This window comes from Lutra lutra, chromosome 4, assembly GCF_902655055.1.
Source record: "Lutra lutra chromosome 4, mLutLut1.2, whole genome shotgun sequence".
NCBI classification, from domain to species: domain Eukaryota; kingdom Metazoa; phylum Chordata; class Mammalia; order Carnivora; family Mustelidae; genus Lutra; species Lutra lutra.
Window position 1 is genome coordinate 166247639 of NC_062281.1, and position 18159 is coordinate 166265797.

The 18159-nt window shown below is 40.2% G+C and overlaps 1 protein-coding gene across 3 annotated transcripts in view; it reads right to left on the minus strand.

Annotated features, from left to right (window-relative positions):
* Positions 1-18159, minus strand: part of NFYC (nuclear transcription factor Y subunit gamma) — a 69345-nt gene that overhangs the window by 50492 nt on the left and 694 nt on the right. Inside the window, exon 1 of one of the 3 annotated variants that reach the window (XM_047725179.1) lies at positions 2313-2445. The exons of 1 other annotated variant lie outside the window; for it this stretch is intronic. The gene's annotated coding sequence lies outside the window, so the exon portion shown is untranslated. Of the gene's footprint in view, positions 1-451; positions 597-2312; positions 2446-18159 lie in introns of those variants that run through there. One more of the 3 variants, XM_047725181.1, reaches the window with a different exon arrangement.

The window sequence follows — 18159 nt, forward strand, 5'->3', positions numbered from 1 at the left end:
ACTGGCCTGCTTCTGCTACCGCACCATGCTGCCGCAAATGCTGTAAATGCTGTAGTCAGAGTATAAATAAATGCCCGAATCGAAGACCCTAAGTTGCCCTCACCCACACACACCCACCCCTAGTCTAAGTTCTAGTTAGCTATGGAAGGCCTATTCTCCTGATTTCTTCATTTTTCTGGAAACCATTTATCTGGCTAATGTGTTAAATAAGGAGATCATATAAACACCATTCTGCCTATACTAGAAGACACCTTAGTCACCAGGGGTTCTGCACAGGCACGCCTACGTGCATTTTTCCAGATAGTGGGTCAGATTCTCCAGAGTCCATGACTCTGAAAAGGTTAAGAACCCAAGCTAGAGGCAATGGCTAGGTATCTTTCCAAGAAGCAAAATCCACAAAGTTCTCAAAATAAAGAGTTTTAATCAAGGCCTCATACTGTGCCCCACTTACCTTCTGCCTTCCCTGCTCCAGGCCTTCTCCCAGGCTAAGAGAGTCATTCCGTAATCTACATCTGTTTTTTAAAGCATATGTAAAACCTGGAGCAACTGGTAACATATAAATCAATGTCTTATAAAAAATAAATTTAAATTATCTGTTAAAATGTAATCCTTAACACATACTCCTTTCTCTTATGATTTAACTTCCCAGAATGACAGTTTTCTTACCACAAGCATTCCAATTCCCTCAAAGAAGTTTTACAAACATAACTGCTTTGAACTCCTGAAATGCCATTCTTCACTAAGAACCCTCTAGATTACACAGGAGACAAGGTAGCGTGCAAGGAATTCTGAATCTGTTAGGCAGTTCACTCAACTATCATACCAAAAGGATTTAGAATTTTTTTGCTGGGGGAAGGAATAGAGAAGAGTGGGAGACAGAATGAACGCAGCCGTATTTATTGTCTTACTGCTTGAAAACTCCTAATCTGAAAATATAATATATTCCTACTAACCACTCGACTTGAACATCAGAAGTACAGTCTCTTTTCATCTTAAATAGAGCTTTTCAGTCTAAACCTGTATAAACAAACTTTGTCCTTCAATCTTTCAACTCCTCGGCAGTTTTTCAAGGTCACTTTTGCAAGCAACGACAGAGGCCTGCATCGAGCAACTTTGACTGCTACACCACTCCAATTCCAAGAGCCCCAAATCCAAACCCCTGTCGATCCTCTCAGATAAATCCTTTACAGGAGGGGAAGCGGGGGAAGGCAAATCAACACCCTCCCAACTTCTCCTCTACTAGGGCCTGCTCCTTTTCCCTACCCAGAGACTGAGTACTGCTGGCTCACTGCTCCACGCTGAGTCTGCTGCAGAAATGTTCCAATGACCTTCATTCCATATTTGCAAATAAGAAGAAAACAAAGAAACGCTTTTTAAAATCAAGTGTATTATAGATGTTAGTACATGGGACAGAAGAGTTCACTATTCACAAAAACTGGCTAGTTACTGATTAGCAACCAGCATTAGCTTCAGATCCCTACGAGGGGAAAAAATATCAAGGGCAAAAGATAGGGTGCCTGTACTCTTAACTTTCCTATTCACAATCTGCAGGTAAATTAGGATTCAAAATATTTCATACAGAAAATGAAAAGCACTTTGCTCACATAATTTTTAAAGAACCAAACCAATGCCTGACAAAATGTGTGAAATTGGTAGAAAAAGACTTGCTCTTGTCACTGCCAATATAGTGGAAAAGTATGTTTCTTTCCAACAATCTAAGCTAGAATGTGTATTTTAAAACAGAGATTGTTACTTAATTACTGGTCCATATTAGAGTAGAAGCAGACAGGTAAATCAAGAAAGTTACGGGAGAATTTCACACTGGCATGTGGGCCTTCCTTCACCATTAGAACCTGCATCCGTTCAAACCATATTTTCACACAAATTTAGAACAGCAATAGTGTTGCTTCCACCTCTGAAAACACAGATGTCAACAAAGTGCATGGAAACAGAGAAAGTCTTACAACAACTCAGCTTATTCTGTAGGAAAGCTTCAGTGCACTTGAACAAAGGAAAATTATTTGGAAAACAGTTAAGTTTACCCAATGCAAAGAGAAAGTGCTTTGCTTCTGTGTGCCCCTGGAAAATGATTAGCCTTTCTTCATGTACCTGATCTTGTCAATACTCAACTAGGAAAAGAAATCCTAGGTGAAGGGCATGCAAAATCTAAACAGAGCCAAGGTATTCTAGGTGCACCAAAAGGTATGCATGGAATGTAAAGTGGCCATTTTCTGAAACAGTGCAACTTGTCTACACTCTCTGAAGCTAAACAGTTTCTACCATTTTAACACAAAACAAAGAATTAAACTTACCGAGAACTGCATTAATTTTACATGTAGTTATTTATATCTCCTCGGACAGGGAGAATTTAAGTCACTCCTAGCCCTCCCCCCCAAAAGGACGGAGGAAACAAAAGGCAGCAGGAGATGCAGAAACCTGAGTCTGGAATGTCCACTCCAGTGAAAACCCGAACAGCTGTCCCCCCACCCCCCAGCAAACTATTCGCCATTTTTCTTTGTCTTTCAGCTGACCCCTGCCTCAGTGAAAAACTCCGAGGCTCCAATGAAGCCCTGCAGCCTCCTTCCACTTTAACAGTCAAAGGCATTCAATCTAGCATGCTATTTGACACCAAACCTTGCCTCCAGAGTGGTCCCATTGGCTGAGCTGCTTTATCAGCTACAAACACAAAGCCATGATTGGCTGTTCACGTCATCAGTTACCTCCTTTGTACACTTCCTGTTTTAAAGTTACCTTGAGAAGCAGAACAGGGGTCAGATTCAGACTTCAAACTACCGGGAACTTAAGGCTTGGAAATGCCTGGCAAGTGCACACAGCAGATGCCCTAGGGCCTCTTGTGTTTCCAACAAGAAGAAAATGCAAATTTACAATGTTCTTAAAATCACACGAAAGGGCTGTTACAGTTCCCACCCAAAGGATTTCTTATTGGCTGTCAGAGTTCCATTTAAAAAATTTAAGGTAATTTAACTGCTTCTGATTGGCCATCAAAGATGTCTGTAAGATATTGCTACAGTATCCTATGGCAGTAAACCAGAGAAGCAATGTGCACAAGATCGGAAAGTTGTGACTTAACTATCTTCAGTTTTCTCTTGAGCATTAACAGAAGAAGAAAAAGAAAATGGGGTGGGCTCATCCAACAGCTCCAAAGAAAATGTGACCTCAGTAACAAAGAGTGGTATCAATGGCCATACAATAGTTTGTAGGATTTCTAAAAAGGCATCTGTCATTATGTCCCTGGTAATTTTAAAAGCACGTATTAGTACTAGGTTAAATCACCTTATTTTGAAACACAAACTAAATAGGAAAATTCTGGAGTAATATAAGAAGGTAGTGGCAGAGACGGTGGCATTTCTAAAACATCTACCAGGAACCAGAGAGAGAAATAACAATGATAAAGGGGAATGGGGGGGAGGGGACTGGCAGACAGAAAACACCAGTACCTACTGTTTAAAGTTCACTACAGTTTGATGGACTAACTTATTCAGGATGGTCATAAAAAATGTTGATTAGCTTTGAATATTACAGTTTTGATATCACAGAGAGCAAACTCTTCTACCACATTTTCAAGAATAAGTAGCAGGGATGATCTCAGGAGAGAGAGTGTAAGTACTGCAGTTACTGAACACATTCTAGGATGCTGAAGTTTACTGCAGTGGTCAAGATTTGCTTAAGGATTTGGGCCCAACTGTTGAAAAGGAGCTTCCTAATATGGTGAAAATGAATTAACATGTCTTTTTTCTTTTCTTTTTTACATAATATTCAATAGAAACACTGCATTATTACCAAAGGTCTTTAACAATCTCCTTAGATCTGCTTCCTCCCTGGAAAGCTAAGTATCCTAGGACTGAACAACACAACTGTTTTGCCAGGTAAAGGAGACCTTCTCTAGAAATACCTTGGCTGACCTTACGTGCGAGGTCATCATGGGCATACGTACAGATTTGGCAGCGCCCTGAAACAGAAGCAAGGGGGTCCTTCCAATCACTTTGCCATATTTTCTCCATACACATTCTACTCATTTCTCACACTGGAATGAATTAATTTCTAAACACCACCAATTAGTGCCAGGTTTTATGTTAGGTACATTACAGACTTTTCTCCTCTAATCCTCACTATCCCCTTTAAATGTGAGAAGAGTGAAAGAGAAGTTTGACAACTGGCCCCTAACCATACATTGAGGTGGCAAACTCAGGTCGCACCTAGGGTGCTATTCTTCCTATTGTACCACAATGCTGACACTGAGACATGAGGCACCTCAGGGCACAGCCAAGGAAATTCTTAGGCGTCACATATATGTAGAGGTGGCATAAACTATTACATCTAACTTCATTAATTTAAAAATCAGAAATCTGACTGACGTTGAGCTTGATCTTTTGATTAGAGACCTAGCTAAGAATGTGATAAAACAGCACCCTCTCCTTAAGGCCCCAAAGCTACTAGAAGGGACTGTCTCTAGCATACCCTGCAACCCTGCAGAAAGCAACTCCTGAGCCATAAAGGGCAGTGTGGGAGGACTACCAGCTGCTACAAAAAATCTTCCCCATGCCTTTCACCACCAGTCTAGGCTGAAATTTGGTTCTTGTCCCAAATGCCCAGCCCTACTCTGTGTTTGATGTACCAAATTACACCAAACATGTCTCTTAATACTCTGTGAAGGTCTCTGGCATACTTTTTATTAGTTCTTGGAAAGTTTGCAAGAAAAACACTTCAACCCCTATTTCTTTTTCTTTTTTTAAAGATTTATTTACTTGAGAGAGAGATAGCATAGGGAAGGGTAAGAGGGAGAAAGAAACTTAAGCAGACTCTGCACTGAGTGCAGAGCCCTACTTGGGACTTCATCTCACAACCCTGAGGTCACAACCTAAGCTGAAACTAAAAATCAGACACTTAACCAACTGTGCCACCCAGGCACCCCTCAACCCCCATTTCTCATCAACAGCCACCTTACTATAATTCAAGCTAGTGGGAAGAGAACTGAAATTATCCTAGAATTTCCATCTGGCAGCCTGACCCATTCAACTTACTATGCTTTCTCCTCTCTAGCCTGTTTTGACTGTGGAATAAGAGCCTCATGGGATCTCTGGGATTCCAACTCACATTCTTCCCTGGTCCTGGATCTCAGTAGCCCTCCAAACCAGACAATTGCATCGTCTTGCCCTAAAAAACACCCAGATCACTATGAGGCAAAACGAAGGCCTCTGATTAAGTGGTTCAAGCTTAAATGCTCTCAAAGTAGTTATGGTGGGAACTGATGCTTTTGGTCAGAAAATTCTATGACCCTGGCCAAGTTACTTAACCAACTCTGAGCTCACTTCTTCATGTATAAAACAGAAAAAAATAACACCAACCCATGGGAATGTTGAGGCTTAAATGACAGAGTAAAGTATTCAGCATTAATACCCAGCATGGGGTAGGTACTCAATTAATATCTAAATACATACTTGACTATAGCACTTAGCACACATTATAATTACTTTCAACCATGTCTCTATTACCAGAGGAGGGCTTCCTGAAGATGTCTGTGTTTTATTTATATCCACATATAGCACCATTGCTCAGTACAGAGGTATACATCAAACGCAACCTTAGCCATGGTGTCAACAAAGTAACAAGGAGTAGTGGGGACTGAGGGAAACTGGAGAGTGCATGTCCCACCTAAAGGGGCAGCCACTGTTCAGCTCCAATTGACAAAGGCCATGGAGGAAGATTAGTCCACTGCAGCAAGAGTTTCAGAATCAATAAAAGAAGCAAAAGCTAGATCCCAAACACAAAAAGTTGATGCCAAAACATCTCTTTGCTCAGCATCCTGAGGAATGACTGAAGGACCAGAGTTATGGCAGAAGTTGGCTGTAACCACCATGACAATTCTTACCAAGGACAGAGCCTTATTCAGTCCCCCAGATAACCTAATCTTGCAGGTTATACTGTATCACATCAGAAGCGTAACTAGCAGCAAAGATACTGGACTCTTCAGTGCCCTGAACAAACACTTCACTGATGGTACCCCTAACCGATTCGTTTGGACTCTGAGAAGTAAGTGAACCTGAAAGCATCAAGAAATATCAGAGAACCTCTAAAGAAAAATGAACTTTTCACCTGTTGTGATATGAACACAAAGCCATTTTCATTTGAATATTAAATACATTGTGTGACTTCTTATATACTAAGCTGATGAGAGATGTATATAGCAGTTTTGTACTGATGTGATAGGCTAAGGGAATGGGGTTTTTTTTTTAAGAATACCTTTAATGCAACTACTCAGAATCAAACACTGTATTTTGCTTATATAAATGAGAAACAAGGGTGTTAATCTCCCAATATTAGATACTACTATACAAACTGTTTTGTAATCTTTTTCACTTAAAAAATGTCAACCTTCCATATCAAATATATATCATTTATAGTTGGGTTATATTCCATTAAATGGATGTACCACAATTTTCAATGAGTTTTATATTAATAACTTCAATGTTTTCAATTTATTTTTCTTTTTGAATTTTTTTTTAATATAGCTGATACAATGTTACACCAGTTTCAGGTTTATAACACAGTGATTCACCTTCTCTACGTTATGTTTTGCTCACAAGTGTAGCTGCCATCTGTCACCATACAACACTATTACAGTGTCATTGACTAAACTCCCGATGCTGCGCCTTTCATTCCTGTGGTTTATTCATTCCATAACTGGAAGCCTGTATCTCCCCCTCCATTTCAGCCATTCCATGCCTTCCCTGGCAACCATCAGTACGTTCTCTGTATTTATAGATCTGATTATGCTTTTCTGTTGTTCATTTGTTTTGTTTTTTAGAGTCCACACATGAGTAAAATCATATAGTATCTGTCTTTCTCAGTCTGACTTACTTCATTTAGCATAATATCCTCTAGGTCTATCCATGTTGTCACGAATGGCATAATCTCATTCTTTCATATGACTATGTAAAAATCCACTGTGTGTGTGTGTGTGTATACCACATCTTCCTAACCACTCGTCTATTGATGGACATTAGGTTGCTTTCACATCTTGGCTATTGTAAATAATGCCAAGGTTACAATGAACAGAGCGGTACACATATCTTTTTGAATTAGTGTTTTCATTTTCTTTGGGTAGATATCCAGTAATGGAATTACTGGATCGTATGATATTTCTATTTTTGATTTTTTGAGGAATCTCCATACTGTCTTCCAGAGTGGCTGTACCAATTTACATTCCCACCAACAGCAAAAAAAGGTTCCTTTTTCTCCACATCCTTGGCAACACTTATTTCTTGTCTTTTTAATTGTAGCCTTTCTGATAGGTGTAAGGTGATGTATCACTGTGGTCCTGATTTGCATTTTCCTGACGATTACTGATATTGAGCACCTTTTCACGGGTCTGTTGGCCATCTGGATGTCTTCTCTGGAAAAATGTATTTTCAGGTCTTTTCGGGTCCTCTGCCTATTTTCTCACTGGATTTTTTGGTGGGGCTGCTGAAATGTATAAGGTCTTCATATATTTTAGATATTAATCCTTCAGTGTCTTCAATTTTAAAATACTGTAAATAGGGGCGCCTGGGTGGCTCAGTGGGTTAAAGCCTCTGTCTTTGGCTCAGGTCATGATCTCAGGGCCCTGGGATGGAGCCCCACACTGGGCTCTCTGCTCAGCGAGGAGCCTGCTTCCCCCTCCCCTCTCTCTCTCTGCCTGCCTCTCTGCCTACTTATGACCTCTGTCTGCCAAATAAATAAAATCTTTTAATAAATAAATAAATAAATAAAATACTGTAAATAGTATCACAGAGAACATCCATTATGCCTATTCCTTGTACCCTCATTATCCCTTCCAGAACCACTGCAATGGCTTCATAAATATTATCAGTTTTGTCTGGTTTAAAAAAAACAACCAGGGTCGGTGGGGAGGGACAGGGTAGTTAGGTTATGGACACTGAGGAGGGTACATACTATGGTAAGTGCTGTGATTTGTGTAAGACTGATGATTCACAGACCTGTACCCCTAAGCAAATAATAGATTATAGGTTAAAAAAAAAAAAAAAGAACAAGAACAACAAAACAAAACAAAACAAAAACCATGAAAGCCAGATTTTTCTAATGTTAAATCTTTCCATTTTCAATTTTGGTTTGAATTTTTTTTTTTTAATTATAAGCAGAAAATTAAGGACTGCCAGATTGTTGCTTCTGACTGATATCTTTCACCTCACTTGGTCGTGAACAACTATTAGTTAATTCCCAAACCAAATCCACCTTCAAAGTTTAAAACTTTGTGTCAACAAATTTTCAAAAGAATCTGACAGAAGTTCTAAAGATAATATCCAAAGAAGTCCCAGAAACATTCTGTTTGTTTTGTTTTGAGCAATGACAGTATCATTAGAAAAAGGAACACAGTGTTTGCTGGTACCCAGTAAATGGTTGCTCAATAAGTTAATGAAGTAAACCAATAAATGAGATGGTAAGTGGATCATAAATTCTGAATTATTTGTTTTTAAAAAATAAATTGTATTCTCCAAAGCATAAATTAAAACCAATGGATGGAAAGCTATTCTAGAAAACTCTTCTCTCAGAGCTGTCCAAAGATGGCACAAGCTGCCTCGGAAGCTATGGATTGGGTTGTTGGCACAGGCTGTTTGAACACTTGACAGGAATATGTAAAGACAAGATGAAAAAGAGCAGCCATGTGGAGAAGCAGAGGGAAAAAAGCCCAGTCTCTGCAGCTAGACAGATTTAGATTCTAATTCTAATCCCTCATCACCTCATTTTAGCTGAGTAACCTCAAACTAGTTACTTAACCCCACTGAGGCCAATCTCCTAAACTATAAACCATCTTGCAAGGCTGTAAGATCAGGGATATTTTCATTCACTCAGTAAATACTTACGTGTAAGTATTGTGCTAAGATCTGGGGATCCTAAACAATACATAGGCCTGTCCTCGAGGATACTAAAGTCTATTATAACAGAGAAGAATATTAAAATAGGCGATCACAGTGCTGTGTGTTAAGAGTTCCCATAGGCATAGTATAAGACCTAAGCAAGAACCTCTAACCCAGGGCCTAACTAAATTTCAGGCTGGTCAGAGACGGCTTCTTGGGAGATTTAAAATTGTAAGAAGAATAGGAACCTACTGAGACAGACAAGCAAACTGCATGTGCAAAGTCCTGGAGCTGACAGAAAGCATTACATTCCTGGAATGGCTATAGTTTGATACGGCAGCAGCCCAGAGACAAGAGGCTAGAAGTTAACCTAGAAAAGTGAACAGGGCTGGACAAGACTAAGATACTAGAACTTTATTCTGAGGACAACAGCGAGCCACTGAAGAGCTTTATGCATGGGACTGGCACAATCAGAATTACCCTTTTAAAAGATCATTTCAGGTACAGTATGGAGAAACAGACAGGGTAGGAGCATGACAACTCCACACAGACAGCAGGGGAAACAAAGACCCTGTGTCATCTAGTTACTGGAAAATGTGGTAGTGCAGATGTTGAACAGATAAATGGGAACTATTAAGAAGATAAAAAATCATTAAGACCAGTGGTTAATAATCCCTGTAGAATAACAACACTGTGACTGATAAACAGCAAGTGCTCTTGAAAAATGGTAGCTGCTAGTATCATCATTGATATTGGCAACTGGGTTAGACAACCTTTTTGTAATCACTTTCATCCCGAAGAGTCTATGTGACTTTGGAGACGTATGCTGTACATTCCCAGACAAATCTTTTCCCACTATTGGCCAAGCTGTCTTATACAAAAAGATGCGTTTTTTACTCATAAACTCTCTACACCAGAACTGTTCAACTGGGCCCCACTACGTACTAGTCATAATATGAAATGCTTATTAGATGTTCTCACAAACAGGGTTTTGTGGCCAAGTAAGTTCAAGAAACACCACATTATGCATCCTCTCTCTTGAAGGGTCATAAGGCACATCAACAAGCAGGCTCTGAATACTAATTCAGTATAGAAATACATTTCACTTTACCGTCAAGGATCCTTTTTCCAACTCCAGAGAACATTTATTACATTGTATAAGAACTCATGTTCAGGGGCACCTGGGTGGCAGGTGGGTTAAGCCTCTGCCTTCGGCTCAGGTCATGATCTCAGGGTCCTGGGATCAAGCCCCCCCATCGGGCTTTCTGCTCAGCAGGGAGCCTGCTTCCCTTCCTCTCTCTCTGACTGCTGCTCTGCCTACTTGTGATCTCTGTCAAATAAATAAATAAAATCTTTAAAAAAAAAAAAAAAAAGAACTCATGTTCAATGAAACAGCTTAGGAAATGCTGCTCTAAAGTGCCTTACAGACTTTAGTGGAATGAAAAGATTATAGGCAACTCTATTCTGACCACCTTCCAAAATGGCTGGAGTTTTACACACATTATGGCATTTCCCTTTTAATTTAGTCCTACTGAAAATGACATTAAACATCACCATAAATAGCAATCCTCTGGCTCCCAAATTATCACCAACCAAGTGTGCTTTGCTTTTTTAAAAGGCCACAACTTTGTCTGATGGTAATGAGCAAATTCTAAGCTACTTACCCTTCGGGGTACAGTAATAATTTTTAATACAGTTAAGAATGACAAAGATGTTCAACTGCTCAGATTGCATGTAGTTCACTTTCCTCTTTTCCATGAACGATCATGCCACTAGTGAGGGGTATGTTTTCTTAACACTGGGCAAAGAATCTTACTTCATATAGATCCCTAGACAATGTGCAGCTTCTGAGGACAGGGGTAACAATAACAGACATTGTGAAAACCTTCAGTACAGTAGTCTCCCCTTATCTAGAGGCGATACAGTCCATGACCCCCCCACCACACAGTGGATGCCTGAAACTGCGGGTCGTACAGAACCCTATATACACTATGTTTCTTCCTGTACTACATATCCGTGATGGAAGTTTAATTTATAAATTAGGCACAGTAAAGAGATCAGTAACTAGTAATAAAATAGAAAAATTATAGTAATATACTGTTATGTGAATGTGGTCTCTCTCAAAATCTCTTACTGTTCTGCATTCACCCTTCTTGTGATGATGTGAGATGATAAAAGGCCGGTGTGATCAGATGAAGTGAGGGGAATGACCGGCATTGTGATGTGGCGTTAGGCTACTACCGATCTTCTGACAATAATCAGAAGGATCATCTGCTGCTAGACCACAGATGACCGCAGTAACTGAAACCACGGAAAGCAAAACTACGAAACTGCGGAGAATGGGTAGGACTGCTATAACTCTAACAGATTTAAGCCAATGACATCACACAAGCTATTCTATACTCCAGTATCATTTCCGAGGAGTCACTGAAGCATTTATTGAAAGACTGCTCAAGATCACTGCTTAGAGCTCATTCCCATGAATGTATTTAAGATTAACTTTTTATTTTTTTCAAAGATTTTATTTATTTGACAGAGAGAGGCACAGAGAGGGAACACAAGCAGGGGGAGTGAGAGAGGGAGAAGCAGGCTTCCCGCTGAGCAGGGAGCCCGATGCGGGGCTCCATCCCAGGACCCTGGGATCGTGACCCGAGCCGAAGGCAGATGCTTAACGACTGAGCCACCCAGGTGCCCCTAAGATTAATTCTTGAATCTGACCTAACAATATACTGTTGATTTTAAATGGAGAGTATTCATCGAAGTAAGACACTTTATATATCTCGGACATGAAGATTTGAACCTTTGAGTTAAACCTATTCTAATGGAAACATTCAAATACAAAGGTTAGCCTAGTCCCTCTCTCTGAACTGCACCTGAAGTTTATCCATTAGAAAGGTCTCATTATATAAAAGTACACTGAATTTAGAAGTAATCTGTCTGCAGACAAGTAAGACTTTTTTAAAGATTTTCTTTTAAAGCAATCTCCACACTCAATGTGGGGCTCAAACCCACAACCCTGAGATCAAGAGTCACACACTTCACCCACTAAGCCAGTTTGGCAACCCCAAACAAATAAGCACTTGGACCAAAATAGAAAATACAACTTCCATGCTGAAAATGAGCACAGATGTTGCCTCACTGTTATCAGGTACATCACTGCTAAAACATGGAGAAGTGTGGGAAGGATACAGCAAATTTTGCAACCTGGCAAAAATTTCTGCAGGCAAAGAAATTTTTTTCCTGAACCATCCCACAACGTTGTGTTCTGCTTACTTCAAAGAAAATGTTACCCAGGTGACTAGAAACCAAACTGACAGTCTTACTTCAACTGACAATTTCTACAATTAGAAAAATTTTTAAATGACTAATGCAAATCTCTTTCTGGATTGAAGGATAAAACTGGTTGTTCCGATTTCAATAAATTATTGCTATTTGGCAAATACAGAAAAGTTCTCATCTCATCAAAATCACTACCACTCAGCACCTGAGGATTAAAAGAGCAATCAGGAAACAACCTAACCCTGAAATAAATGATCCTCCTACTTCATACATTCATAAACATAGACTAGTAATAATATAGATCTTCTGTAAATCAGCTCCTAAGCCACAACAACATAACTAAATTAGGTTATTTCATTCATGCCAAGTGGTTGCTCCCTCATGCAGAAATCTTATCATACATAAAAGAGTTGGTAATTACAACAGGCTCCTCATTAGGGAAGCTCTAAGAGTCTGAAAGGACAGATTTTATGCTGTTTTAAAGAGAAGATGATGTGTCCTCTCACTAAGGTCTGCTTGGTGACAGGCACCTACCATATGCTACTGTATTCATTTTTCATAACTACTCTGTAAGATAGGTGTCGCTACCACTACTTTACACAGGAAGAAACTAAGGCTCAGACCGGTTAAGAAACTGACCCCCAGCTCAAACAGAGGGTAACCGCATTGCAGAAGACTTCTTTCCCAGGTCTGACTCCAGTGTCAGCAACTACACTACCCCCTCCCATCAGCACTTTTCGGCCAAAGTATTTTAAATCCATTTCCTCCAACAATTAATCTACTTAAATTATGTCAGGTGCTTTCGGTCTCTGGGAAAATACTGAAATGACCTTGTAGTCTTCCTAACTAGTCACAGCACATGCATGAAAAACTGAATAAACAAAATGAAAAGAGAGCCTGGAATACATCAGATAACTCACAGTCTGCTTTGAGCACAAGAAACTGAATGGAAAAGAACAAGTTGCTGGCTAAGGAATGTTCCTCCTAGGTTGTATGCCTGAGGCTGGAATGAACCTCAAGAAGGTCATCTGTGACCTTAATAATGTCCTCTGCCATTCTCCCTCTTTTGGATGAGGCAAACTTGTTAAAACAAAGGTGCCCTAGAGTCATCACCATCATCAAGTCAATGTTTCCATAGAAGGGACAATGCTGCCCAGTGGAATGAGGACTAGGAAACCAGTAATCTGGGTTAGACTTGACTCTCCCCTTGCATAGCCAAGTGACCTTGTCAAGGTCATCACACTCTTCAGGGCCTCTGTACAAAGCACTTGACTGAAAGAAATAAAAAAAGCTACTTCCTGATCCAAGATGCAAGTATTTTTCTTTTCTTCTTCTTCTTCTTTTTTTTTTTTTTTTTTAAAAAGAGAGAGACACAGAGGGGGAGGAACACAAGAAGAGGGTGTGGGAGAGGGAGAATAGGCTTCCCATGGAGCAGGGAGCCCTTCGAAGAGCTCAATCCCAGGACCCTGGGATCATGACCTGAGCCGAGGGCAGATGCTTAACTACTGAGCCACCCAGGCGTCCCTCTCCTAATGTTTTATGGTGTCCAGAGAACACAGTGTTTGGGGCACCTGGGTGGCTCAGTCAGTTAAGTATCCAACTCTTGATTTAAGCTCAGGTCATGACCTCAGGTTGGTCAGATCAAGCCCCATATTGGGCTCCGTGCTCAGCATGGGGCGCCTATCTAAGATTCATCTCTGAGTGTCTGACTCTAGATGTTGGCTCAGATTGTGGTCTCAGGGTGATGGCACTGAGCCTCATGTCAGCTCCACACTCAGCCTGGAGTCTGCTTGAGAGTCTCACTCTCCTTTTCCCTCTGCCCCACCACCCCCGCTTTCATGCTCTCTCTCTAAATAAATAAAATCTTTAAAAAAAAAAAAAATTCTCTCCCTCTCCCCTCCCCCTTCACACATTTGTACTCGCTCTCAAAAAAGAACAAACGAACGAAAGAATGAACAAACTCAGTATTTAAGATTAAGGATTCCACAAATTTTGTAAGAATTCAGACTGTAATGGAGTTATAGACTGATGCTTGAATCTGGGCTCTGTCACCTTATGTGACCTTCAGCAAATTACTTAACTTCTCAGTTTCTTCACACCTAAAAATGCAGGTGGTAATAGGATCTACCACATAGCACGTGTGAATAATACACATAATAAATACATTTATACCCTAGCTGGTACAATATAATCACTCAATAAAAAGTAGTAACTATAATAACATTCCTGAGTTTGATTCATAGATTTTTAGTGTTTCATTACCTCTGAACTAAGAGATGTGAATTTCAAAATTGCCTCAAAAAGCAACTAGCACCGGCTCCTCACTTCACTTTGCCTCCACTTCTCTGTAAGCGGGGATAAGAAACCCTGCATCTTTTCTAGCACAATGAATCAATTTTGACCAAATGGAAAATATATACATGTAAATGAGATAACAGAATTGTTATAAGGATTTAGATAACAAAACATGGACACAGTCTGTTAAGTATTAAACGTTAGAATGAGTCCACTTAGAAGGCAAAGTTGATGTTCTCAAGTTACGATGTTAAACATAAACTCAGACCTACTCAGACCTCCTAGGAGTTCGAGATTTCTAGGGTGGTTAATTCCTGGTGATAAAAGGCCCAGAACTGGCCATGGATGTAAGGAGCTAATGGGAATGAAGATGATCTTGTGGTGTTGAAGAACAGATAGTTAAGAAATGTTTACTGAGGGCACCTGGGTGGCTCAGTGGGTTAAGCCGCTGCCTTCGGCTCAGGTCATGATCTCAGGGTCCTGGGATCGAGTCCCGCATCGGGCTCTCTGCTCGGCAGGGAGCCTGCTTCCCTCTCTCTCTCTCTCTGCCTGCCTCTCTGTCTACTTGTGATCTCTCTCTGTCAAATCAATAAATAAAATATTAAAAAAAAAAAAAAGAAATGTTTGCTGAATAAAAAACAATTATGTGCATGCTTGTTTTTGCAAACTTGTCTAGATTTACTAAAAAAGAAACTAAGTTGGGGTGCCTGGGTGGCTCAGTGGGTTAAAGCCTCTGCCTTCGGCTCAGGTCATGATCCCAGGGTACTGGGATCAAGCCCTACATCGGGCTCTCTGCTCAGCGGGGAACCTGCTTCCCCTTCTCTCTCTCTGCCTGCCTCTCTGCCTACTTGTGATCTCTGTCAAATAAATAAATAAAATCTTTAAAAAAATTTTTAAAAAAGAAACTAAGTTATGGATGTCATAATATTCTTCATATTCGACTAACTTAATGATTGAGTCAAAGTTAGATGACCCAGGTACAAAACGCATGGCAAGCCCTATTTCCCCTTGTTCTTTTCACTCTCATCTTCCACACTACAATGTAATTGCAAATAAAAGGGAGGAGACCCTGACCTAATTGTATCAAATCACAAAGCAACTCCGACCCCAATTCACTAGTCTCCTCTTGCAACCTAAGTTATTTAAAGATTTCCATGCAAATACTAGAATTGCAAATAATGTTTTGCATCCAGTTTTAATTTTACATGTGATTTAGGATAAGCATCTACTAGATTAACTATCCCACGTTCTGAAGAAGGAACCAGGCTTCCAGACAGGTCCCAGTGTGGAGACAAACATCTTAAAGAAGTAGTGATATCTGAAAAAGCTCCCAATTGAGTTCTTTATACACTTGGTAGTTCCTCACTCCTTGGCATTAATCATTTCCATATACAGAGAGACTATGTCATCAATTTTCTTAAGTTTGAAGATTCTTAAACTTTCTGTACATATTTTTCCCTATTATCTACCTGGCTTCAGAAAAAAACCCAATAGTTTACTTTGTAAATCTTTCTCTATATAATAGAAATCAACAGATACGATTTAAATACCTAGCTGAAGAACCTGTATTTTATACAGTTCCTATTCTGTGGTCTGAATCTTTAAAACAGTACAACAAATTCTTGTTAATTATATTTTCCCCACTCAATATACTCCTAACACCCAGCAACCAAAGAAAGATGACCCACTTCGAAATATTAACACTATCTGGAAGTTTGACTGGTCATGTTTATACCGATAGCATGACATAGCAGTTAAAACTACAGGTTTCGGCATCAGACAACTTTGATTCAAACCCCAGTTCAACACTGGACAAGCTACATAACCTCTGTGATCCTCAATTTTCTCATCTCCAACATGGGAATGACAAAGCCTACCTAACAAAAATGGGGTAAGTGTACCCCAAAATGTCAACTCCCTTCCTCTACTATTTTTCCTTTCTCTCTTGAAAATTTTGTTGCATTCACATAAAACGGACCAAATTTGAAAACCAGAGAAGTTTTTTTTGTTTTAAGATTTTTATTTGTTTGACAGGCAAAGATCACAAGTAGGCAGAGAGGCAGGTAGAGAGAGAGGGGGAAGCAGGCTCCTGGCCAAGCAGAGAGCCCGATGTGGGGTTCCATCCCAGGATCCTGGGATCATGACCTGAGCTGAAGGCAGAGGCTTTAACCCACTGAGCCACCCAGGCGCCCCCCCCCGAGGAGTTTCTTGAAATTGGTATGAATACAGATGTATAACACCTATCTAAAGCTAGAAAGGACCACCTAACATATACAAGGAAAAACAAATTAGGAAGCACAGAGGTTTAACACAAATATGTTTCCATGAACCCCAAACCTTGGGAAGAGCAAATGTAGAACAATTCATTACAATAAAATGGAAAGTGATAAAATACCCCCAAGCTGACTCTAACAACTCTTGACTAAAACAAGTTTTGAAATACAAACCAGAAAGTGCTGATAAGTTCTGTAACTCATGACAAGATGCAAGAAACTATGCACTAGTTTATTCTCCTTCCAAGCTGCTTATTTAAAAAAAAAAAAAAAATTTTTTTTTTTTTAAGTGCACATGAGGGTGGGTGTACTTTTTAGGCATATATAAAAGAAAACAAGTAAGCCAGGTCCAGGATCTGTTAAGCTGTCCTTGACTAAAGAGGAACCTAACAATATCTCTTCAACAAATAAATGCCAAGTATCTAATATCTGCTAGAAAATGTAGCCTTTAGAAACCCAGCCCTCGGGACGCCAGGGTGGCTCAGTTGGTTGGACGACTGCCTTCGGCTCAGGTCATGATCCTGGAGTCCCGGGATCGAGTCCCACATCGGGCTCCCGGCTCCACGGGGAGTCGGCTTCTCTCTCCAACCTTCTCCTCGCTCATGCTCTCTCTCACTGTCTCTCTCTCAAATAAATAAATAAAATCTTAAAAAAAAAAAAAAAAGAAAGAAACCCAGCCCTCACATGTATCCTTTCTAATGCAGAAAAACTTCATATACAATGTCTCAAAACTAGCTGCACAGTCCTGTGACCCAATAATCTATAATTGCTCCCTTACTATAATTCCCAAGTCTGAAAGTGTTCCCCATTTTAGATGGGGAAATGTTTCACACTTCCTCATTCCTACAGACCTGTCACTACTTAATGCTGTGCCTTTTAAGCTTGGTACTCCGTTTTTAACACCCAACACACTGATCCAATAAGGGCCCCTCTCCCAGGCTGGTTCTGTTTTCTCCTCATATCACATATCAGACCTGGTAACTGAAACCTCGGTTTCAATGCTGGCATTCTCCAGCAAAATCCCGATCTGATCCTATAGTTTAGATAGGTCCCTAACGTCCTGATGCCCCTTCCTCCTATACCATGCCCCTCAGACCTGGCATCCTTAGACATCGAGGTCACTGACAAACTGTATTAAACTCCAGTCTACCTTAACTATAGAAGACAAACTGATGGTTATCAGGAGACAGGTCAGGGGATGGCTGAAATACGTGATGGGGATTAAGGAATACAGTCACTACATTATACACCTGAAACTAACACCGTATGTATGTTAACTATGCCGGATAAAAGGCAACAAAACAAAACGGCCCTCCAAGTCTAGCTCTCTTGGCTCTCAAAGACCCTCTCAGCCCCTAACTCAGGTTTCAGGGTTTCCAAGCCTGGCAGCCTTGGAGCTTATACACCCTTATACTAGGCCACGAGAGTACCTCTGG